The sequence below is a fragment of the Acipenser ruthenus genome, chromosome 4, assembly GCF_902713425.1.
Source record: "Acipenser ruthenus chromosome 4, fAciRut3.2 maternal haplotype, whole genome shotgun sequence".
In the NCBI taxonomy this organism is placed as follows: Eukaryota; Metazoa; Chordata; class Actinopteri; order Acipenseriformes; family Acipenseridae; genus Acipenser; species Acipenser ruthenus.
In genome coordinates this window covers 3,072,354-3,098,599 of record NC_081192.1, presented here as the reverse complement: position 1 = coordinate 3,098,599, position 26,246 = coordinate 3,072,354, and the positions used below count along the sequence as shown (strand labels likewise).

Below are 26,246 nucleotides of genomic sequence, written 5' to 3'. Positions count from 1 at the left end.
CCAGTTTAACAGGATGCCAAAAGAAAATGAAAATGATTTATGATATGCCAAGACAAGTTTCCCCTTAAGTGGAACATTAAGTACAAGTAACGTAGCCCATTGTAAAAGAAACAGACGGGAGTTCCGTTTAAGGTAACTAGTTATTGAAATCCTAGGATAATTATTGTTCATGCGCAGAAGTTAATTGAATCAATAACTTGTTCTTTTTCTATGATGTTCATTAGGAAAAGTTAATTGAACTAATAGTTTGTCTTTTGTGTTTGTTTCTCTCTGTTTGTTTGTCTGTCCATGTGCACATTTTGTTCATATTGAATGTGAATGTCAGAATTGTATTTTGAATGCATTTGCTGACTTCCTTTGCGCTGCGTATTAAAGATTTTAAGATCAGTAGAACAGGCTGTCATGTCAAGTCTTTTCAAAAAACCCCACTACAGTTTTGACGTCACGAACAGTTTGCAATTAGTCGTCGCGCTGACTTGTCTGTTATCGACTGTCCAAGGAGGGTGAGTATGTTTTAATTACCATCCCCAATATTTAGTGGATCCAGTCGCTAACAGTTGAGTTTGTAGTTTGACTGAGCATTTAAAGAATCTTTGTGGGTGTTTGCTGGACCGGGACTTGAGACCTGACAGAGGGCAAATTAAGTCCCAGTAGACGGGCATGTAAGGTCTAGTGTTTGCCGTTGTGGCACTGTTGTATCGTATTTAGTGTGGATTAGTATAACAGGAATTCCTTGCGAGGTGTAATTGGGTGACCCAGGTCGTTTTGTGTTAGTTGTTTGTGTGTTGTTGTGTTGTATTGTATTAATTCAAAAGTGTGTTTAGGAGAGTAACTTGAAGTCAATATAAACATATTGAGTTGTATAAATAAAAAACAACGAGATGGGTGCGGCTGAAAGTAAAGGTAAAAGCGTAGATTGTACTAGTCTGACAGGATGTCAGCAGAAAATGCACGATCGCTGGGGACCAGATCCCCTCAGCCAAAATGACCTGTGGTATGCGAAGTCGAGTTTCCCTCTGAGCGTCACATTGAGTATAAATAAATTGGAAACTGTTAGAGAAGAAGTAGAAAAGCAGGAAAAAGGCAAAGTACAGAAAGCGCAAGAGGTTATGTTGCAGAAAGTTAAGAGTAAGAAACAAGATAGGATGAGTAGGTTAGAGCGCTTGGCATTCCTAAAAGTTGTGTTCTTGAGAGGTGTTGCAGTTTACAGAAGGAAAAGGGAAGTGTGATAATTGTGGTAGGCTAGGGCATAGACAAGTTGATTGTTATGCTAAAGGTGGACCAAAGGAGAAGCCGTGGCACGGCAATAAGATGAATCAGGTGTTAAAGATGATGTAATGTGTAATATGCCCGTATGTCAAAATTAATTGGGAAGACAAAGAAAGTAACTCTGCAAGGTTCGTGCATTAAGTAACATAGGATACATGTATACTGTCGATCATTTTTATGTATGTAACTTTGGTGAAGGGTCAATATTAGGTAATAATATATGACAGCAGGTCCCATGCATAAATACCATATCAAGTTGCAAGTCAAACAGCAAATGTTAGTGCAGTAAAAACATATGTTAAGGATTGGCCGAACAATAAATGGGGAACAGTCTGTGCAGTTTACCCAGATGCATGGGCGTCACATAAACAAAACAGTGGTTTACTGCAGCAGGAACCGATCGAAATTATCCTGTAGAAAAAATAAAATAAAGTTGCAACATTAGTAAGACGCCGTGAGAAGCACAATGGGGAACAGGAAATGACGGTTTATGCATTAACGGTGTTAGAAAGGCAGTCATTAGGAGCATGTCTGCCAAAGATTAAATGCAAATATGTAACTAAAGATTATCGGACTAAGGTAGAGCAACAGGAAGGAAGTGTTGACCAAAAGAGTCAGATCAAGTGTTTGTACAGGTATTAATTAGTGGACTGGGTCCACATTTGCAGAAGGCAATTGAGCTGGGGGTAAACTAAACCCAGGGAACGCATACGAAAGAGTAATGAATTGGGCAGTAGCAGTTGTAAACAGACAAAAGGAATATAAAAATGAAAATAAGTGCTGTGCGATTTGATGGAGCATGTCAGAACTGTGGTAAAATGGGACACAAAGGCCAGATTGCAAACAGGGGCAGAAGCCTAAATGTGACAATTGTGGTAATCTCGGGCATAGGTGATCGTTTCATTGTAGGACCAAGTAAAAGAACTGGACAACCCACACAGTCAACTAAAGTGAAAGCACAAAAGCAACAAGGAGGCTGAAACTGGCTAAGGAAGCAGTGCGGTTTCCTGTTAACCACAAAACAGCAGCTGTGTCAGTAGATATATTTTGTCATTCTTGCACAGAAACAGCAGTCTATTATAGACACACAAAATAGACACAAGAAGAGAAAGAGATGTTAACAGTTTGGTTAATACATAGTGCTGATGGTGACACAAACTAGTGTAGCAGTGAAGCTCCCACATGGGGTTAAGTGAGTACATTGGACACAGACCAAACGGTACCACCGCGTGGATACATCTCAATTTGAATTTGCTGACACATGGTATATGGGAGGTATGAAGCTACAGTTCCACTCCACTCAATGTCCCCCGTTAATGCCCTCTCCCCCAGACAGGTTGATAGCTGTGGGGAGGGCAAAACCATTTGTGATGGGAGTAACCTGGTTGTAAACGTTGTTAAGAATAAACATTGAAGATATCAAATGACAATACACCAAAAGGTGTGGTGAGTTTAGACTATTAACTAAAATATTGAATAAAACCTTTAATCGTGAATTGGATACTTACCAACATAACGCAGGTGGCCGTCAAAGGAGGGGTCTGATTGATGACATTGCTGGGTGGTTCGGGGCTGTGAATTCAGGCCTCAATTCCATATATAATATACAGCAGGACAATGAAAACCATGGCCAGTTTCTGAAACAGGCCATGGCTGAACAAATGACTGGTGAAAGACGGTTGACGCAATAATTGAAGATGTAAATTTGACAGCTTGGAGAGAACAGATGTTATGTGGGATAGCTAAGACCGGATACCCAGCATATCCAGAGTTTCAGGATAATATGGTGATATGTACTGAATGCTGTGATGGAGATATTTGTTTTATTTTAATAGTGCCACATGCCACCAGTCGGGTCCACCACAGTACCGGGATAAATGTCAGTAGCCTAGGGGTAGTAATTGGAACATGGGTTATCATCCCACAAATAGACATGGGTTGGTCAGTGTGCCCAAAATGCCACCCTGTACTTCAAGGCCACTGAGTGTATTGAATTTGGTAATGCTGTTCTGTGTGACCATGCTGGCAGCATTAACCTGTCAATGCAAATGATGGAAGCAATAGTACACCCAAAGCTAGGGTACGAAAGATGCACTCAGATGAGGAATGGTGGTGTGTAATCACCTCAAGCATGGGGGTGGCAAGTAGCGGCCAGGTATGCCTCATGTTGCCGGCTGTGTGTTTTCACCCGCAGGGTGTTGTGACTGTGGGACACCTGAGCATGCACCCCACTCCACCTATTAATATCACAGGCATTATCGAAGATGCTGAAGAATGGATGAAGACAATTAATCATACAGGTATGCTGATGGCATTGGCACACATTAACGCAGCTTATGGACGCACTCAAGAGTAGTGATAGCTAGAGTGCAGGTGTCGCTGGCGGGCAACACTGGTCAACTAATATTAGCAGATGCCCGATCATGCGGGTGGGGTATCCTATGTGGATTAGCTGGAGAAAGTGCTGGAGTGGACTGGGCTGACTAGTGGAGTGTGGCGGGACATGCGTCCTCGCTTATTTCATTATTGGTATTGCTTATTGCTATGTTATTGTCTGTTATTTGAAATATGTGTTTAAAGAAACACAAGAGATTACTTACAGGGCTAGCCAATGCTGTTTGTAACATGCATCAAGAAACTGTGCACCAAAGCATTGGACACCACCTAACTATGCCACTGCTCACTACTGAGTGTCTGTGTAATGATGATAATAACCCTTTCAGTGATATGGCTGACGATGTTGTATAATTATTTTATCTAACAACAGTTGCAATAATATTTACAAAAGGAGGGAATGTGATAGAAAAATAATAGAATAATCGCACGAAGAGTTCTAATCTAATGTGTTTTGATGATTTCTGTGATTTGTATAACCTGAATAATGATATTATATGAAGTTGATGTTAACAAAGTATTAGATTTACAATGTTGAACTAACACACTGGAATGTGGCCAAGGGTCAGTAGCCCTGTTTCTAGAGAAGTGCATGAGTCAGCGACATGAGAATATGACACTGTCTCAAATGATAAAGATACAAAGAATATTTTGAGACAGCGATAATTCCTCTTTTATCCCCAGTCACTTAGCTAATATTACCATATATGGATTGTTATTCTTGTATTAGGGGAATCAACTTTGTGGGACCTGATAGACACCTCATAGCAACAAAAACTCAACCAATCAGAGAAGTCGGTAGACAACAGTATCAAGGATACCACAAGGTTGGTTTGAGCTGACTAAGGAAGATAAGAATTACCACAAGTCATGAACTCTGTGCAAAAACTGATTATATAAGGAACTGTTTGACTTAGTGTATTTTGAGCTTCTTTGTGGTTGCTTGCAGAGTCTGCGACACTATGTTGAATGCTCCAGTTCGCAAACTAAATAAAATCAGTTGCTCCTACTTGTCTCTGCTGATTTGTCCTTACCACAGGTGTACCTGAATGAGGCAGGTGTAATTTTCCACGACATCCTTCAAATGTTGAAGAAAAGCATTGGTTAAAATGAAGTGGGCTGGGCTGTCTTTCAGCATTAGTTCTAGAAGAAAATGCAGCCTTTTTGTCATAAATGGTTCATTAGTGCTTCAAAATTCTTAAAGCTATAATTATCAATAAATGAGCTCTGTCAGTGACGTGGTGCTTGAAAGATTCATACTCATTCTTTTGTGTCATTACCCCTGACAAGGCTTGCAGTCTGATAATATTACAAGTGCCATAAATTATAGCCTTCTGTGACAAAGAAAGCATTTCATGAAATCCCACTAAGGGCCCTTTGATTTAATTTTATTAATGAGGAACAACTGCATTTGGAGAGTTAGGCAAGGGGGCGCTTCTTCCTAATTAATGTAACCTTAATTTACTGTAAACGAATAAAGCATGTCTAACCCTGAAAAGGCTGTGTGTTGAAACCAAACCACTGGAGTACTGTAGTGTGTAAATCCCCAAAAGGTAATGTTGGAGAATTAAAAGTATCATTTTCAATCAAATTCATAACATGAATTGAATAAATAGCATAGGACCTAAATATATTTAAACCATTTTCCCCCATTAGTTTTAATATCTTATCAAAAACTTTGAGCATGAGTGAAAATTGAAATAGCTAAGAAGGGGTGAGAAGTCAGTTTACTGCAACATGGGCAGCAGTGTGGAGTAGTGGTTAGGGCTCTGGACTCTTGACCGGAGGGTTGTGGGTTCAATCCCCAGTGGGGGACACTGCTGTTGTACCCTTGAGCAAGGTACTTTACCTAGATTGCTCCAGTAAAAACCCAACTGTATAAATGGGTAATTGTATGTAAAAATAATGTGATATCTGTATAATGTGAAATAATGTATAATATGATATCTTGTAACAATTGTAAGTTGCCCTGGATAAGGGTGTCTGCTAAGAAATAAATAATAATAATAACATACAGTATACAGATTTCTGAGCTTTGCGATAATAAGGGTTTTAAGACAGAGGTGTAGTTCTCTTTTTAATGTGTTATGCTTGGGCTCCGGTTTCTAGTTGCTATATTGTTATATATTCTTCGGTTTCTAGTTGCTATATTGTTATATATGTTATATATGCTCCGGTTTCTAGTTGCTATATTGTTATATATGTTATATATGCTCTGGTTTCTAGTTGCTATATTGTTATATATTGTTATATATGCTCCGGTTTCTAGTTGCTATATTGTTATATATTGTTATATATGCTCCGGTTTCTAGTTGCTATATTGTTATATATGTTATATATGCTCTCGTTCCTAGTTGCTATATTGTTATATATTGTTATATATGCTCTGGTTCCTAGTTGCTATATTGTTATATATGCTCCGGTTTCTAGTTGCTATATTGTTATATATGTTATATATGCTCTGGTTTCTAGTTGCTATATTGTTATATATTGTTATTTCCATTACACGAGAGTAGATGTTAAAACTTCATGCTGATTTGAACTCGGCTCTCGCCAAGATAAGCACCAACTAAGACGTAGCTTTACAGTAAACTAATGTGATCCATATGCATCTCCATCCATTTACGTTTCCTTCCATATGATGATGTAGATATCCTTCTGTCTGGTGTTAATGGCTGAAGTGTAATGCTGGCTCCAGGGATCAGCTTATTTTGCCTCCCTGGCGCATCAGCACACACAACGGCTGCGATGCTGGCTCCGGGGATCAACCAAAGTGCGGCCTCCCCAGCGCATCAGCATGACAACCGTCTGGATTGAGCTAAGTAGGGTACATCTCTGGGGTTTTCAAGTGGGCACCTTCCATCCTCAGTGTTTCGTCGACTAGCCCACGACACCTCAAGAGGGCTCGACGGTGATTCTGGCGTCCCAGCATCACCCCCCTCCGTCCCCCACTCAACTCAGCCCAGCTTACTTACCTGTCCCCAGCCAGAATCTTTCCGTCTCAACCACAGCCAGTTGCTGCTCCTCTCTGCTGCTTCAGATAAGTTCTTCACTGTGCGACGCAACTCTTGGCCACTGAATCCGACGTCTCTGAGAAACCGGGTTGTAGAGTGTGCCACAAATCCTCGACAACCCACTTCCACTGGGTAAACCCGAACTCTCCATCCTCGCTGTTCCGCTTCAGTGGCTAGTTGAGCATACCGCAGTTTCTTCCTCTCATACGCCTCATCTACAGCGTCCTCCCATGGCACTGTTAACTCTACCAGGTGAACAAGGCGTGCTGATCCAGACCACAAGACAATATCTGGTCGAAGGTTAGTGGTGGCAATCTCAGGTGGAAAAATAAGCCGTTGACCAACATCTGCCAGCATATTCCAGTCTCTAGCAGCTTCCAGTTGTCCTGGGCGAGGATTGGTTTTAACACCTTTTCTTGGTGGTTGCTCTCCTGGGCGGAGGAATGTTGTCTTTTGTGTGTAATGTTTTGATGGAACAGGTGGCAACTTATTGGTCATGTTACGCTTGTCTTCCAATGCTAAGGCCAAACATCGCAGCACCTGGTCATGGCGCCAAGTAAACCGTCCTTGGCTAAGAGCCACCTTACATCCTGTCAAAATGTGCCTTAATGTTGCAGGTGATGAACACAAAGGACATGAGGGATCCTCTCCAACCCAGAGGTTTAGGTTCTGTGGTGATGGGAGAACATCATATGTTGACCTGATGAGGAAACTGATCCTGCTCTGTTCCATTGACCATAAGTCTTGCCAGCCAATCTTGCGTTGTTCCACACTCTCCCATCTCATCCATTCTCCCTGTTTGTATATATGCTCTGGTTTCTAGTTGCTATATTGTTATATATGTTATATATGCTCCGGTTCCTAGTTGCTATATTGTTATATATTGTTATATATGCTCTGGTTTCTAGTTGCTATATTGTTATATATTGTTATATATGCTCTGGTTCCTAGTTGCTGTATTGTTATATTTGCTCCGGTTTCTAGTTGCTATATTGTTATATATTGTTATATATGCTCTGGTTTCTAGTTGCTATATTGTTATATATTGTTATATATGCTCTGGTTTCTAGTTGCTATATTGTTATATATTGTTATATATGCTCTGGTTCCTAGTTGCTGTATTGTTATATTTGCTCCGGTTTCTAGTTGCTATATTGTTATATATTGTTATATATGCTCTGGTTTCTAGTTGCTATATTGTTATATATTGTTATATACGCTCCGGTTTCTAGTTGCTATATTGTTATATATGCTCTGGTTTCTAGTTCCTATATTGTTATATATGCTCCGGTTTCTAGTTCCTATATTGTTATATATTGTTATATATGCTCTGGTTTCTAGTTGCTATATTGTTATATATTGTTATATATGCTCTGGTTTCTAGTTGCTGTATTGTTATATATTGTTATATATGCTCTGGTTTCTAGTTCCTATATTGTTATATATTGTTATATATGCTCTGGTTCCTAGTTGCTATATTGTTATATATTATTATATACGCTCTGGTTCCTAGTTGCTATATTGTTATATATTGTTATATACGCTCCGGTTTCTAGTTGCTATATTGTTATATATTGTTATATATGCTCTGGTTTCTAGTTGCTGTATTGTTATATATTGTTATATATGCTCTGGTTTCTAGTTCCTATATTGTTATATATTGTTATATATGCTCTGGTTCCTAGTTGCTATATTGTTATATATTGTTATATATGCTCCGGTTTCTAGTTGCTATATTGTTATATATTGTTTATATGCTCTGGTTCCTAGTTGCTGTATTGTTATATATGCTCTGGTTTCTAGTTCCTATATTGTTATATATTGTTATATATGCTCCGGTTTCTAGTTGCTATATTGTTATATATTGTTTATATGCTCTGGTTCCTAGTTGCTGTATTGTTATATATGCTCTGGTTTCTAGTTGCTATATTGTTATATATTGTTATATATGCTCTGGTTTCTAGTTGCTATATTGTTATATATTGTTATATATGCTCTGGTTTCTAGTTCCTATATTGTTATATATTGTTATATATGCTCTGGTTCCTAGTTGCTATATTGTTATATATGCTCTGGTTTCTAGTTGCTGTATTGTTATATATGCTCTGGTTCCTAGTTGCTATATTGTTATATATTGTTATATACGCTCCGGTTTCTAGTTGCTATATTGTTATATATTGTTATATATGCTCTGGTTCCTAGTTGCTATATTGTTATATATGCTCTGGTTTCTAGTTGCTATATTGTTATATATTGTTATATATGCTCTGGTTTCTAGTTCCTATATTGTTATATATTGTTATATATGCTCTGGTTCCTAGTTGCTGTATTGTTATATATGTTATATATGCTCTGGTTCCTAGTTGCTATATTGTTATATATTGTTATATATGCTCTGGTTCCTAGTTGCTATATTGTTATATATGCTCCGGTTTCTAGTTCCTATATTGTTATATATTGTTATATATGCTCTGGTTCCTAGTTGCTATATTGTTATATATGCTCTGGTTCCTGGTTGCTATATTGTTATATATGCTCTGGTTTCTAGTTCCTATATTGTTATATATTGTTATATATGCTTTGGTTCCTAGTTGCTATATTGTTATATATGCTCTGGTTCCTAGTTGCTATATTGTTATATATTGTTATATATGCTCTGGTTCCTAGTTGCTGTATTGTTATATTTGCTCCGGTTTCTAGTTGCTATATTGTTATATATTGTTATATATGCTCCGGTATCTACTTGCTATATTGATATATGTGCTCTGGTTCCTAGTTGCTATATTGTTATATATTGTTATATACGCTCCGGTTTCTAGTTGCTATATTGTTATATATGCTCTGGTTTCTAGTTCCTATATTGTTATATATTGTTATATATGCTCTGGTTTCTAGTTCCTATATTGTTATATATTGTTATATATGCTCTGGTTTCTAGTTGCTATATTGTTATATATTGTTATATATGCTCCGGTTTCTAGTTGCTATATTGTTATATATTGTTATATATGCTCTGGTTCCTAGTTGCTGTATTGTTATATATGTTATATATGCTCTGGTTTCTAGTTGCTATATTGTTATATATTGTTATATATGCTCCGGTTTCTAGTTGCTATATTGTTATATATTGTTATATATGCTCTGGTTCCTAGTTGCTATATTGTTATATATTGTTATATATGTTCTGGTTCCTAGTTGCTGTATTGTTATATATGCTCTGGTTTCTAGTTGCTATATTGTTATATATTGTTATATATGCTCTGGTTCCTAGTTGCTGTATTGTTATATATTGTTATATATGCTCTGGTTCCTAGTTGCTATATTGTTATATATGTTCTGGTTCCTAGTTGCTGTATTGTTATATTTGCTCCGGTTTCTAGTTCCTATATTGTTATATATTGTTATATATGCTCTGGTTCCTAGTTGCTATATTGTTATATATGCTCTGGTTCCTAGTTGCTATATTGTTATATATTGTTATATATGCTCTGGTTCCTAGTTGCTATATTGTTATATATTGTTATATATGCTCTGGTTTCTAGTTGCTATATTGTTATATATTGTTATATATGCTCTGGTTTCTAGTTGCTATATTGTTATATATGTTATATATGCTCCGGTTTCTAGTTGCTATATTGTTATATATTGTTATATACGCTCCGGTTTCTAGTTGCTATATTGTTATATATTGTTATATATGCTCCGGTTTCTAGTTGCTATATTGTTATATATGCTCTGGTTTCTAGTTCCTATATTGTTATATATTGTTATATATGCTCTGGTTTCTAGTTCCTATATTGTTATATATTGTTATATATGCTCTGGTTTCTAGTTGCTATATTGTTATATATTGTTATATATGCTCCGGTTTCTAGTTGCTATATTGTTATATATTGTTATATATGCTCTGGTTTCTAGTTGCTATATTGTTATATATTGTTATATATGCTCCGGTTTCTAGTTCCTATATTGTTATATATTGTTATATATGCTCTGGTTCCTAGTTGCTATATTGTTATATATGCTCTGGTTCCTAGTTGCTAAATTGTTATATATTGTTTATATGCTCTGGTTCCTAGTTGCTATATTGTTATATATGCTCCGGTTTCTAGTTCCTATATTGTTATATATTGTTATATATGCTTTGGTTCCTAGTTGCTATATTGTTATATATGCTCTGGTTCCTAGTTGCTATATTGTTATATATTGTTTATATGCTCTGGTTTCTAGTTCCTATATTGTTATATATTGTTATATATGCTTTGGTTCCTAGTTGCTATATTGTTATATATGCTCTGGTTCCTAGTTGCTATATTGTTATATATGCTCTGGTTCCTAGTTGCTATATTGTTATATATTGTTATATTTGCTCCGGTTTCTAGTTGCTATATTGTTATATATTGTTATATATGCTCTGGTTTCTAGTTGCTATATTGTTATATATTGTTATATATGCTCTGGTTTCTAGTTCCTATATTGTTATATATGTTATATATGCTCTGGTTTCTAGTTGCTATATTGTTATATATTGTTATATATGCTCTGGTTCCTAGTTGCTATATTGTTATATATTGTTATATATGCTCTGGTTCCTAGTTGCTATATTGTTATATATTGTTATATATGCTCTGGTTTCTAGTTGCTATATTGTTATATATTGTTATATATGCTCTGGTTTCTAGTTGCTATATTGTTATATATTGTTATATACGCTCCGGTTTCTAGTTGCTATATTGTTATATATTGTTATATATGCTCTGGTTTCTAGTTGCTATATTGTTATATATTGTTATATACGCTCCGGTTTCTAGTTGCTATATTGTTATATATTGTTATATATGCTCTGGTTCCTAGTTGCTATATTGTTATATATTGTTATATATGCTCCGGTTTCTAGTTCCTATATTGTTATATATTGTTATATACGCTCCGGTTTCTAGTTGCTATATTGTTATATATTGTTATATATGCTCTGGTTCCTAGTTGCTATATTGTTATATATTGTTATATATGCTCCGGTTTCTAGTTGCTATATTGTTATATATTGTTATATATGCTCCGGTTCCTAGTTCCTATATTGTTATATATTGTTATATATGCTCTGGTTCCTAGTTGCTATATTGTTATATATTGTTATATATGCTCCGGTTTCTAGTTGCTATATTGTTATATATTGTTATATATGCTCCGGTTCCTAGTTCCTATATTGTTATATATTGTTATATATGCTCTGGTTCCTAGTTGCTATATTGTTATATATTGTTATATATGCTCTGGTTCCTAGTTGCTGTATTGTTATATTTGCTCCGGTTTCTAGTTCCTATATTGTTATATATTGTTATATATGCTCCGGTTCCTAGTTCCTATATTGTTATATATTGTTATATATGCTCTGGTTCCTAGTTGCTATATTGTTATATATGCTCTGGTTCCTAGTTGCTATATTGTTATATATTGTTATATATGCTCTGGTTTCTAGTTGCTATATTGTTATATATTGTTATATATGCTCCGGTTCCTAGTTGCTATATTGTTATATATTGTTATATATGCTCCGGTTTCTAGTTGCTATATTGTTATATATGCTCTGGTTCCTAGTTGCTATATTGTTATATATTGTTATATATGCTCTGGTTTCTAGTTGCTATATTGTTATATATTGTTATATATGCTCCGGTTCCTAGTTGCTATATTGTTATATATTGTTATATATGCTCCGGTTTCTAGTTGCTATATTGTTATATATGCTCTGGTTTCTAGTTGCTGTATTGTTATATATTGTTATATATGCTCCGGTTCCTAGTTGCTATATTGTTATATATTGTTATATATGCTCTGGTTCCTAGTTGCTACAGTGCCTTGCGAAAGTATTCGGCCCCCTTGAACTTTGCGACCTTTTGCCACATTTCAGGCTTCAAACATAAAGATATGAAACTGTAATTTTTTGTGAAGAATCAACAACAAGTGGGACACAATCATGAAGTGGAACAAAATTTATTGGATATTTCAAACTTTTTTAACAAATAAAAAACTGAAAAATTGGGCGTGCAAAATTATTCAGCCCCCTTAAGTTAATACTTTGTAGCGCCACCTTTTGCTGCGATTACAGCTGTAAGTCGCTTGGGGTATGTCTCTATCAGTTTTGCACATCGAGAGACTGAAATTTTTGCCCATTCCTCCTTGCAAAACAGCTCGAGCTCAGTGAGGTTGGATGGAGAGCATTTGTGAACAGCAGTTTTCAGTTCTTTATATATGCTCTGGTTTCTAGTTGCTATATTGTTATATATGTTATATATGCTCCGGTTTCTAGTTCCTATATTGTTATATATTGTTATATATGCTCCGGTTTCTAGTTGCTATATTGTTATATATTGTTATATATGCTCTGGTTCCTAGTTGCTATATTGTTATATATGCTCTGGTTCCTAGTTGCTGTATTGTTATATATTGTTATATATGCTCTGGTTTCTAGTTGCTATATTGTTATATATTGTTATATATGCTCTGGTTCCTAGTTGCTATATTGTTTATATGCTCTGGTTCCTAGTTGCTGTATTGTTATATATGTTATATATGCTCCGGTTTCTAGTTGCTATATTGTTATATATTGTTATATATGCTCCGGTTTCTAGTTGCTATATTGTTATATATTGTTATATATGCTCTGGTTTCTAGTTGCTATATTGTTATATATGTTATATATGCTCCGGTTTCTAGTTGCTATATTGTTATATATTGTTATATATGCTCTGGTTTCTAGTTGCTATATTGTTATATATTGTTATATATGCTCTGGTTCCTAGTTGCTATATTGTTATATATGCTCTGGTTTCTAGTTGCTATATTGTTATATATTGTTATATATGCTCTGGTTCCTAGTTGCTATATTGTTATATATGCTCTGGTTTCTAGTTGCTATATTGTTATATATTGTTATATATGCTCTGGTTCCTAGTTGCTATATTGTTATATATTGTTATATATGCTCTGGTTCCTAGTTGCTATATTGTTATATATGTTATATATGCTCTGGTTTCTAGTTGCTATATTGTTATATATTGTTATATATGCTCTGGTTCCTAGTTGCTATATTGTTTATATGCTCTGGTTCCTAGTTGCTGTATTGTTATATACGCTCCGGTTTCTAGTTGCTATATTGTTATATATGTTACAGTGCCTTGCGAAAGTATTCGGCCCCCTTGAACTTTGCGACCTTTTGCCACATTTCAGGCTTCAAACATAAAGATATGAAACTGTAATTTTTTGTGAAGAATCAACAACAAGTGGGACACAATCATGAAGTGGAACGAAATTTATTGGATATTTCAAACTTTTTTAACAAATAAAAAACTGAAAAATTGGGCGTGCAAAATTATTCAGCCCCTTTACTTTCAGTGCAGCAAACTCTCTCCAGAAGTTCAGTGAGGATCTCTGAATGATCCAATGTTGACCTAAATGACTAATGATGATAAATAGAATCCACCTGTGTGTAATCAAGTCTCCGTATAAATGCACCTGCACTGTGATAGTCTCAGAGGTCCGTTTAAAGCGCAGAGAGCATCATGAAGAACAAGGAACACACCAGGCAGGTCCGAGATACTGTTGTGGAGAAGTTTAAAGCCGGATTTGGATACAAAAAGATTTCCCAAGCTTTAAACATCCCAAGGAGCACTGTGCAAGCGATAATATTGAAATGGAAGGAGTATCAGACCACTGCAAATCTACCAAGACCTGGCCGTCCCTCTAAACTTTCAGCTCATACAAGGAGAAGACTGATCAGAGATGCAGCCAAGAGGCCCATGATCACTCTGGATGAACTGCAGAGATCTACAGCTGAGGTGGGAGACTCTGTCCATAGGACAACAATCAGTCGTATACTGCACAAATCTGGCCTTTATGGAAGAGTGGCAAGAAGAAAGCCATTTCTTAAAGATATCCATAAAAAGTGTTGTTTACAGTTTGCCACAAGCCACCTGGGAGACACACCAAACATGTGGAAGAAGGTGCTCTGGTCAGATGAAACCAAAATCGAACTTTTTGGCAACAATGCAAAACGTTATGTTTGGCGTAAAAGCAACACAGCTCATCACCCTGAACACACCATCCCCACTGTCAAACATGGTGGTGGCAGCATCATGGTTTGGGCCTGCTTTTCTTCAGCAGGGACAGGGAAGATGGTTAAAATTGATGGGAAGATGGATGGAGCCAAATACAGGACCATTCTGGAAGAAAACCTGATGGAGTCTGCAAAAGACCTGAGACTGGGACGGAGATTTGTCTTCCAACAAGACAATGATCCAAAACATAAAGCAAAATCTACAATGGAATGGTTCACAAATAAACATATCCAGGTGTTAGAATGGCCAAGTCAAAGTCCAGACCTGAATCCAATCGAGAATCTGTGGAAAGAACTGAAAACTGCTGTTCACAAATGCTCTCCATCCAACCTCACTGAGCTCGAGCTGTTTTGCAAGGAGGAATGTGCAAAAATTTCAGTCTCTCGATGTGCAAAACTGATAGAGACATACCCCAAGCGACTTACAGCTGTAATCGCAGCAAAAGGTGGCGCTACAAAGTATTAACTTAAGGGGGCTGAATAATTTTGCACGCCCAATTTTTCAGTTTTTTATTTGTTAAAAAAGTTTGAAATATCCAATAAATTTCGTTCCACTTCATGATTGTGTCCCACTTGTTGTTGATTCTTCACAAAAAATTACAGTTTCATATCTTTATGTTTGAAGCCTGAAATGTGGCAAAAGGTCGCAAAGTTCAAGGGGGCCGAATATTTTCGCAAGGCACTGTATATATGCTCCGGTTTCTAGTTGCTATATTGTTATATATTGTTATATATGCTCCGGTTTCTAGTTGCTATATTGTTATATATGCTCTGGTTCCTAGTTGCTATATTGTTATATATTGTTATATACGCTCCGGTTTCTAGTTGCTATATTGTTATATATTGTTATATATGCTCTGGTTTCTAGTTGCTATATTGTTATATATTGTTATATACGCTCCGGTTTCTAGTTGCTATATTGTTATATATGTTATATATGCTCCGGTTCCTAGTTGCTATATTGTTATATATTGTTATATACGCTCCGGTTTCTAGTTGCTATATTGTTATATATTGTTATATATGCTCTGGTTTCTAGTTCCTATATTGTTATATATTGTTATATATGCTCCGGTTTCTAGTTCCTATATTGTTATATATTGTTATATACGCTCCGGTTTCTAGTTGCTATATTGTTATATATTGTTATATATGCTCTGGTTTCTAGTTGCTATATTGTTATATATTGTTATATATGCTCTGGTTCCTAGTTGCTGTATTGTTATATTTGCTCCGGTTTCTAGTTGCTATATTGTTATATATTGTTATATATGCTCTGGTTTCTAGTTGCTATATTGTTATATATTGTTATATATGCTCTGGTTTCTAGTTGCTATATTGTTATATATTGTTATATATGCTCTGGTTTCTAGTTGCTATATTGTTATATATTGTTATATATGCTCTGGTTTCTAGTTGCTATATTGTTATATATTGTTATATATGCTCTGGTTCCTAGTTGCTGTATTGTTATATACGCTCCGGTTTCTAGTTGCTATATTGTTATATATGTTATATATGCTCTGGTTCCTAGTTCCTATATTGTTATATATTGTTATATATGCTCTGGTTCCTAGTTGCTGTATTGTTATATATGCTCTGGTTTCTAGTTGCTATATTGTTATATATTGTTATATATGCTCTGGTTTCTAGTTGCTATATTGTTATATATTGTTATATATGCTCCGGTTTCTAGTTCCTATATTGTTATATATTGTTATATATGCTCTGGTTCCTAGTTGCTATATTGTTATATATGCTCTGGTTTCTAGTTGCTATATTGTTATATATGTTATATATGCTCCGGTTTCTAGTTCCTATATTGTTATATATTGTTATATATGCTCCGGTTTCTAGTTCCTATATTGTTATATATTGTTATATATGCTCTGGTTCCTAGTTGCTATATTGTTATATATGCTCTGTTTCCTAGTTGCTATATTGTTATATATTGTTATATATGCTCTGGTTCCTAGTTGCTATATTGTTATATATTGTTATATATGCTCCGGTTTCTAGTTCCTATATTGTTATATATTGTTATATATGCTCCGGTTTCTAGTTGCTATATTGTTATATATGTTATATATGCTCTGGTTTCTAGTTGCTATATTGTTATATATTGTTATATATGCTCTGGTTCCTAGTTGCTATATTGTTTATATGCTCTGGTTCCTAGTTGCTGTATTGTTATATATGTTATATATGCTCCGGTTTCTAGTTGCTATATTGTTATATATTGTTATATATGCTCTGGTTTCTAGTTGCTATATTGTTATATATTGTTATATATGCTCTGGTTTCTAGTTGCTATATTGTTATATATTGTTATATATGCTCTGGTTTCTAGTTGCTATATTGTTATATATTGTTATATATGCTCCGGTTTCTAGTTGCTATATTGTTATATATTGTTTATATGCTCTGGTTCCTAGTTGCTATATTGTTATATATGCTCCGGTTTCTAGTTGCTATATTGTTATATATGTTATATTTGCTCCGGTTTCTAGTTGCTATATTGTTATATATTGTTATATATGCTCTGGTTTCTAGTTGCTATATTGTTATATATTGTTATATATGCTCCGGTTTCTAGTTGCTATATTGTTATATATTGTTATATATGATCTGGTTCCTAGTTGCTATATTGTTATATATGCTCTGGTTTCTAGTTGCTATATTGTTATATATTGTTATATATGCTCTGGTTTCTAGTTGCTATATTGTTATATATGCTCTGGTTTCTAGTTGCTATATTGTTATATATTGTTATATATGCTCCGGTTCCTAGTTCCTATATTGTTATATATTGTTATATATGCTCTGGTTCCTAGTTGCTATATTGTTATATATTGTTATATACGCTCCGGTTTCTAGTTGCTGTATTGTTATATATTGTTATATATGCTCCGGTTTCTAGTTGCTATATTGTTATATATTGTTTATATGCTCTGGTTCCTAGTTGCTGTATTGTTATATTTGCTCCGGTTTCTAGTTCCTATATTGTTATATATTGTTATATATGCTCTGGTTTCTAGTTCCTATATTGTTATATATTGTTATATATGCTCTGGTTCCTAGTTGCTATATTGTTATATATTGTTATATATGCTCCGGTTCCTAGTTGCTATATTGTTATATATGCTCTGGTTTCTAGCAAATACAGTTGTGGAAATGAACAATAAACATTCCAGGTTCTGATGGGTTCTGGCTCCATCATATATTCAAAAATAACATGAAATTACTTCACAGTTGGAGTCAGCCCTCACCTTGCAATAAAAAAAAAAAAAATCATGTAGTGTCAAAGGATGTTTGCCAACCGGTAACATTGTCAATGTTTGCAATCTGATTGGTTGATGTGCTTGCCGAGGTATATACAGTAATGTAAAGTATTTGTATTTTTTAAATGTATCAGTTTTTTTTCATTAGGCTTATCCTAGGTTTCATAGCTTATGCTTAATAAGAATAATTTCAAGGGCACTGGTGTCAGGAGTGGGAGGTTTATCTACCATTCTGTCCATTTCATGACATTTCTCATGAATTAATTCATAACGTCTGAAAAATAATGCATATATTAACACTGTGATTTCATTGACAACTTCAAATCCTTGTCTTTTCTATTTGTCTGTGAATTGGGGTTAGTATAGTATACTGTAGTATTTATTTGGACAGATTGCTGATATACAGGGTTTCCTTGAGTCGCATATGTTCAGCAGATCTCCAGTGAAAGCACTGCTGCTTGGAGTGCAGAGTGAGTCCTGCTCAAATCTTGATTGAGGGTCCAAACCTGCTGCTCCATTGAAAATCATCTGAGGATAGATTGCCTCAACATGATTGAGTGACGCTGCTGGTCAGGTGTCTATGCTGCAATGCCTAGGTAGAACATGTCTCATTTAAGATTGCTGTAGTGGAAAAACTTAACCCCAGTGGGTTTTTTTTTGCAATGAACATGTTAGACTCTGCTCCTCAATTCCCTCTGTATGTAAAAAAAATATTTTGCTATATATGTTTATTTTCCTATGTTGTAGAATTCAATAACCTTGCTTGTTCCTTTTTTGGTCTCTAATTAATGTATATTTGCATAGTAGTGTCACACTTTTTCTCGCAACATAGTCTTTTTATTTGTATATATATACTCTGAGCACACTCTTAAACTCAGGGGAGACGTTGAAGGAGGCCAGATGTTTTAAACTCTAAAACATAATTTCTATACCTTATAGCAATGCATCAATACAAAATAGATATTAAATTCAAATATATGCTTACCTTCCAGTATATGGAAGTGTAGTGTAGGTTATATTGAAAAATAAGAATTGTCTTCAAAAGGCAGAGACTTGTGAATACGACCAAACAGCAATCAGTTTTTCAGAGATCTTCAGAGCATGGACCACACAACTTGTAGTTAGCAAGTTGTGCGATACTTGACTGGGGTTTTACCTTGGTTTTTATAGGATTTTCCCTCCATTGAATACACCAGGAGTCCCAATTAAATCTGATCATCAATCTGCCTTGACATTTCTTATGTTTAATGTAATGACACATTCTAGAAGGATCTGTTCAACTCCTTTTTCAAAAATGATTGAATATAATTTCTTGCCAAAAAGTATTGGAACATGATTTCATCGCTCTCTTTTTCCAACTCCTTCTTTTTCTAAAAAGTCAGGTGGACCAAAGTTCACAGAATCCTTGCTATAATATAATACAAGTATATGTATATATGAGAGATGGTCTTAATATGTAATGCCAGCTCTATTTGATTATATTAAGGTGGACCAAAAATATGTCCCTCTAAGCCGCATATTATGTTACCTTTTCAGTGTGTTGTCAATGGGTCAGTTTAACTTCATATACAAATGTGTGTTAACAAAGTATTTGACAAAGAGTGTAGGGGTTTAGCATAAGCCTTTGAATAAGACCACTAAGCATACAGTGGCAAGTCCAGTTATTTTTATTTAAATTCAAGATATAGTACAACATGTTAAATATAATAGCCTTGTATTAACTGGTACCATGCTTGGTTTGGTTTAATTGATATAGTAATGTCTAAATACTTTTTGTTTAGTTGGAGAAGCTGAACTAATTCTTAAATTGATTAAATGAAATGTGTCAACAATATGGTTGCAATATTGTCAACGCCATGTTTCTGTTATAATAAACTTTTACTGTGTTCTTTCAACAGTTTATCTTTAAATGGCATTGTAAGATGTATTTCTAGTTAAGTTAATTCAGTTTGTTGCTCCTAGAAATTGTACTATTTTACTCTGATCTGTTATGAAGTAATTTTAAGCTTTCAATGAAAGATCCAGTTATTTACATCTAAATACAGGCTACTGTTAACATATTAGAATGTAATAGTGTTATAGTGACTGAACTAAGTCTGACTCTTCACTGTTCATACAAAATCCAGTTAAAGCAGGTCTTAAGACAACCTTTGCTTTTTGCCAATTTTAGGGTTGATTTAAGATGAAACACTATTGTAATCATTTTCAAATACTCATTATTTCAAACCAATATCTAACTTAACGTTTTAACACGTCCTACTCTTTCCATTCCCATCTCTTCCTGCCAGGTTCTAATTCCTTTCTGTTATATATAGAAAATGATTATTGTAAGATAAACTCCTATCTTCTGTTATCCAAAAGGTATTTCTGTTTGTTAATATTAATGAGATCACTCATTATAGAGAGGATCTTGGCTTTTAAATCATTGACCATCAAAAATCCCCACTTCATCGGCCAACACCAATGAGTCATCTTCAACACTGCTTTTACTACAAGCAGGTGAGAACGAGGTTACAACATTAGTTGTATTCCTTCAGCAAGTTTACTGTTAGAGTTTATACTTTAAATGATTTTATCTAGACAATGTGGGGAAGCTATAAAAAAGGCTAACAAGATGCTTGGATATATTGTGAGAAGTGTTGAATTTAAATCAAGGGAAGTAATGTTAAAACTCTACAATGCATTAGTAAGACCTCACCTAGAATATTGTGTTCAGTTCTGGTCACCTCGTTACAAAAAGGATATTGCTGCTCTAGAAAGAGTGCAAAGAAGAGCAACCAGAATTATCCCGGGTTTAAAAGACATGTTGTATGCAGACAGGCTAAAAGAATTGAATCTATTCAGTCTTGAACAAAGAAGACTGCATGGCGATCTGATTCAAACATTCAAAAATCCTAAAAGGTATAGACAATGTCAACCCAGGGGACTTCTTTGACCTGAAAAAAGAAACAAGGACCAGGGGTCACAAATGGAGATTAGATAAAGGGGCATTCAGAACAGAAAATAGGAGGCACTTTTTTACACAGAGAATTGTGATGGTCTGGAACCAACTCCCCAGTAATGTTGTTGAAGCTGACACCCTGGGATCTTTCAAGAAGCTGTTTGATGAGATTCTGGGATCAATAAGCTACTAACAACCAAACGAGCAAGATGGGCGGAATGGCCTCCTCTCATTTGTAAACTTTCTTATGTTCTTATGTTCTTATAACATGTAGTTCTAATTCATATATGTCAATATAGCAATCTCTTATAAACTGCAATTCTATTTTACTTCATTGATACACACAGAAAGCAAGAGGCTAATTTTTTTAAATATTGGCTCAGTTTCTGCTCACAGGTGTGGGTGACAGTCTTTAAAAGTCTGATACCTGCAAAAACTTAAATCTTGTTAGCTGGGCTCCCATCTCTACATTCTCATTCCCATCGTCAGTGGGCAAACACATTTAACTGAATCTGGGTCCATCAAAGAACCGCACACCCTTGCAACCAAGGCCTTCCATGCAAAAGGATCTAATGACTTATTGCACAAAAGAGACGTGCCAGAACCGTCTGTGACAGTAGCTACATAGTAAATGCATGTGTACTTACACACTATTACAATGTTATTATGCATGGTCACAAAGTACTTACTGTGTAAATCATTAAGTACAATATATGTAAGTACATAATTGTATCAGAAAAGGGTTAGGTTTTTTAATAAATACAAATCAAAATGTTTAAATAAATACAACACTTTCAAGAGTAAGATTTATTTAAATATATAATGTTAAGTAATGAGGCGGTTAAGTATTTTTTCTGTAGCGTAAACGCAGCCGTCCCAGGTCCCGCCATCCAAACAGCGGGGGCTCTGCGACAGCTTTGGAAATCTTTGGCTTCATTTTTTAAACTATCATCGATAGTACCATGATGCGTTGTTAGTATACAGTAAATAAACTTGAGTTCTGGGGGGAGAACGTACACAATTGAAAGTCACAGATGTTTCACTTTGAATAGTTTTTCTTCTTGCATATAAGAAGAGTTTTCAGACTGATTTATACAATGTTTCTTTAAATGTCCACATACCCCTGAAGAAAAGACTTTGGAAGTGAGAATTTAAAGAAACGTAGGTTACTATATACATTTTACTGATAACATATTTTAATCTGGCTTGGGGCCAAAGCAGGCAGTGGGCGAGGTTATTGACTTCGTCATGACGCTGGTGACGTCACCCGTTTTCAGTTGAAAAGGATGGCGGTTTCCAAAAACAAGGAATGAAAACTGCAGTCCTGGGATTCGCACGAAGTCAAGCACTTGTCACTCTCTGGGCAGATGGAAATGTTTGGGCGCAATTAGAATTAAATGCATGAAACGAAAAGATATTTCAAAAGATTTCCTCTGATTTAGGAGAGATGGGAATTAATCAGAGTCCGAAGCAGTGCAGAGAAAAAATGAAAAAGCCGAAACAAGAGTACAAAAAATTAAGAGCACAATAACAAAAGCAGAGCTGATAGAAAAATAAATACAATTTACAACATTATGGGCGCAGTCCTTGGACATAGACTAGCAACTAGTATACTGAATTGAGCAACAGCCATCCTTGAAGCAACGGTGGATTCACCGCTTGAAGGGGAATTAAAAAAATAAAATAAAAAAATAATAGAAAAGTAGAAAAACTAAGTAAACAATTTGTAAATACAAATATGTGTATGTTTTATTGTTTGTATATGCTTATTAACTATCAATATAACTTTTTTAATACGACGTTACAGTAGGCCTACAGTTACACTGCTTTAATGTGTTTTATGATACCGAATGTCTGATTACTACATGCGCCATAAAATACCCCAGCTGTAATTCTGATTACATTTTATAGTCCGAATCTCCTTCATGTATTTTTTATAGAGCATTCACCACATCCACATACTCCAATGAAAACCCCATGGACGACGAAGACAGCGTTGCCAGTGAACCGTTCGCCACAAATTCCACACCTAGGCATATTTGCAGGACAACAACAGGTCCATGTTTTCCAAATTCCTTGCCTTTAAAATATTTTGTGTTGCCAATGTAAATTTGATGTTAATATATACAGTGCCTTTAGGAAGTATTCACGCCTTTGGACTTTTTCACAATTTGTGGTGTTACAAACTGAAATCTTGATGCATTTAAATGGGATTTTTTTTAAATGGCAATTTTTTTTTCCTTTGATTCACACAACCTACTCAACACTTTGAAGAGGCAAGAGAATTTTTTTATTGTGAAACAACAGTTAATGAAAAAAATAAATAAATGAAATGTCTTGGTTAGGTAAGTATTCATCCCCCTGAGTCAATACTTGGTAGAACCACCTTTGGCAGCAATTACAGCTGTGAGTCTTTTGGGGTAAGTCTCAGGTTTGCACATCTGGATCGTGCAGTATTCGCCCATTCTTCTTGGCAAAATTGTTCAAGCTCTGTCAAGCTGGATGGGGATCGTTGGTGGACAGCAATCTTCAAGTCTTGCCACAGATTCTCAATTGGATTCAAGTCCAGTCTTTGACTGGGCCACTCTAGGACATTCACTTTCTTGTTATTAAGTCACTCCAGTGTCGCTTTGGCTGTGTGCTGGGGGTCATTGTACTGCTGAAAGGTGAATATCCATCCCAGTCTTAAGTCTTTTGCAGACTGAAGCAGGTTTTCCTCAAGGATTTGCCTGTATTTAGCTCCATCCATTTTGCCCTCTACCCTGACAAACTTCCCAGTCCCTGCCGATGAAAACCATCCCCATAGCATGATGCTGCCACCACCATGCTTCACAGTAGGGATGGTGTTACCTGGGTGATGTGCTGTGTTGGGCTTGCGCCAGACTTAACGCTTTGCATTTAGGCCAAATAGTTCAATTTTTGTTTCATCGGACCACAGAGTCTTTTCAGGCTCCCACATGTCTTTTTTTGCAAATTCTAAGCAGGGTTTTACATGGTCTGTTTTTAGAAATATCTTCCTTCTTGCCACTCTTCCATACAGGTCAGATTTGTGGAGTACCTTAGCTATTGTTGACACATGGACAGTTTCTTCCATCTCAGCCATGGAACGCTGTAGGTCTTTCAGAGTTGTCATTGGCCTCTTGGTGGCTTCTCTAACCAATGCCCTTCTTACCCGGCTGCTCAGTTTGGGAGGAAGGCCTGCTCTAAGCAGATTCTGGGTACCTTCCACTTTTTAATGATCGACTTGACTGTGCTCCAAGGGACATTCAATGCCTTTGAAATCTTTTTATACCCCTCCCCTGATCTGTGCCTTTCCACAACGTTATCCCGGAGATGTTTTGAAAGCTCTTTGGTCTTCATGGTAGTATCTTTGCTTTGAATGCACTACCCAACTGTGGGACCTTACATTTTTTCACACATTGAAAGTGTTTAAATGCATCAAGATTTCAGGTTGTAACACAACAAACTGTGAAAACATCCAAGGGAGTGAATACTTCCTATAGGCACTGTGTGTATATATACTGTATATATATATATCTATATCTATCTATCTATCTATCTATCTATCTATCTATCTATCTATATATATATATATATATATATATATATATATATATATATATATATATATATATATATATATATTACACACACACCTTCTGCTAAAACAGTAATGTTATTATCATTATTATTAAGTCATTTATTAATCCATGTGTTTCTGGAGTAGCCTGTGAAAATGTGTTTGTAAGTAAAATGTAATAATACAATATATATTGCTTTCTTTTAGGGAGAAAGTGTAAAAGGGCAGATGGAATAAGTTCGATTTGTGAGTTGGTGCAAACCATGCGTCTGATGAAACATACATATGCTTCATGCAACAGCAAATGCAGGCTGGCCGGGATTTGAAAAAGGAAAATGGAGTTTGAGCAGGAGCAGAGTGAACGGGAAAGAGAAGCCTCAAATGCTTTGAACGCGCAGAGAAGATTTGGAGAGGTTTTGTTGTCACAACGTTGAGATCTTCCTGTAGATTAACAATGTAAAAGCCATTGTATAGCACTGTGTATGTATATAGTTAATTTGAGTGTGTAGTTTGTGAATAATTAAAGTATTAAGGTATAGTTAATTTATAAGTGTGTACACTTCATCTAATTATTGTTTTATAATAACAGTTCAAGCACTTTAAAAATAGACAATTTTATATTCATGTTCAAACAATTTGTGATTTTATTTTTCTTAAACACACAGTACTTAGCATGGTGCAGCTATAAACAGCACAGATAAAATACAGAACAGACCAGTGTATCCTTTACATGGTGTTTAGTTTACATGTCCAAACTAAAATACTCAAGAAGAGCTTCACGCACATCAGTACCTTCTTTCCCTCCTCTTTCTGGTAATATATGTACTGCTTGTGTAAAGTCTGGTGTAACCGCCCATTCATCAATGAAATACTCTCCATGTTTTCCACAAAGGTTGTAGAGCACGCAACATGTCAAAACCATTTGCTTAATCAGATTCACATTACAGTCATTTCTGGAGGGGGTATGCAGGGTCACCAACGACTTAGTAGCCCAAGTCACGTCCCACAATAGTCCTTGTGGTGTTTTGGAAAAGGTTTCCACTGGATACTAATGTCCATAGTGTAGAATGTTTCAGCACTCTCGCAATGTGCACGCTGCCTGGACACCCCACACACATATAATGAGTGTGATTATAGAGTAGTGGTTAGGGCTCTGGACTCTTGACCGGAGGGTTGTGGGTTCAATCCCCAGTGAGGGACACTGCTGTTGTACCCTTGAGCAAGGTACTTTACCTAGATTGCTCCAGTAAAAAAAAAAAAAAAAAAAAAAAAAAAAAAAAACTATATAAATGGGTAATTGTATGTAAAAATAATGTGATATCTTGTAACAATTGTAAGTCGCCCTGGATAAGGGCGTCTGCTAAGAAATAATAATAATACAAAAAAATAATAATATTTCTGTCACAGGTCTACATAGAACTTGCAGAATATCTTAAGACCTAAACATGATTACCTTGGTTATAAACCATTTGTTACGTTCTGACCAGTAATCCACGGTAGTACTGTGGTATAGAACGGTAAGTATTTAACTTGACTGTTGCATCTGTAACCTTATTGCGTTTGCATTTATACATTTAAGTTTCTTTTTTCAGCGTGTACTGTCACTGAAGTTGTCTTTTCACAGATTAACAATGGTAAAACTAAAGTATTA

At 35.5% G+C, this 26,246-nt stretch overlaps 1 long non-coding RNA gene across 1 annotated transcript; it reads left to right on the top strand.

Moving 5' to 3' along the window:
- Window positions 1-458: 458 nt before the first annotated feature.
- Window positions 459-25,892, top strand: LOC131734261 (uncharacterized). Its single transcript, XR_009326861.1, has 3 exons — window positions 459-503; window positions 22,956-23,071; window positions 24,803-25,892. It is a non-coding gene; the product is annotated as an uncharacterized LOC131734261 (long non-coding RNA).
- The last annotated feature ends 354 nt before the right edge of the window (window positions 25,893-26,246 follow it).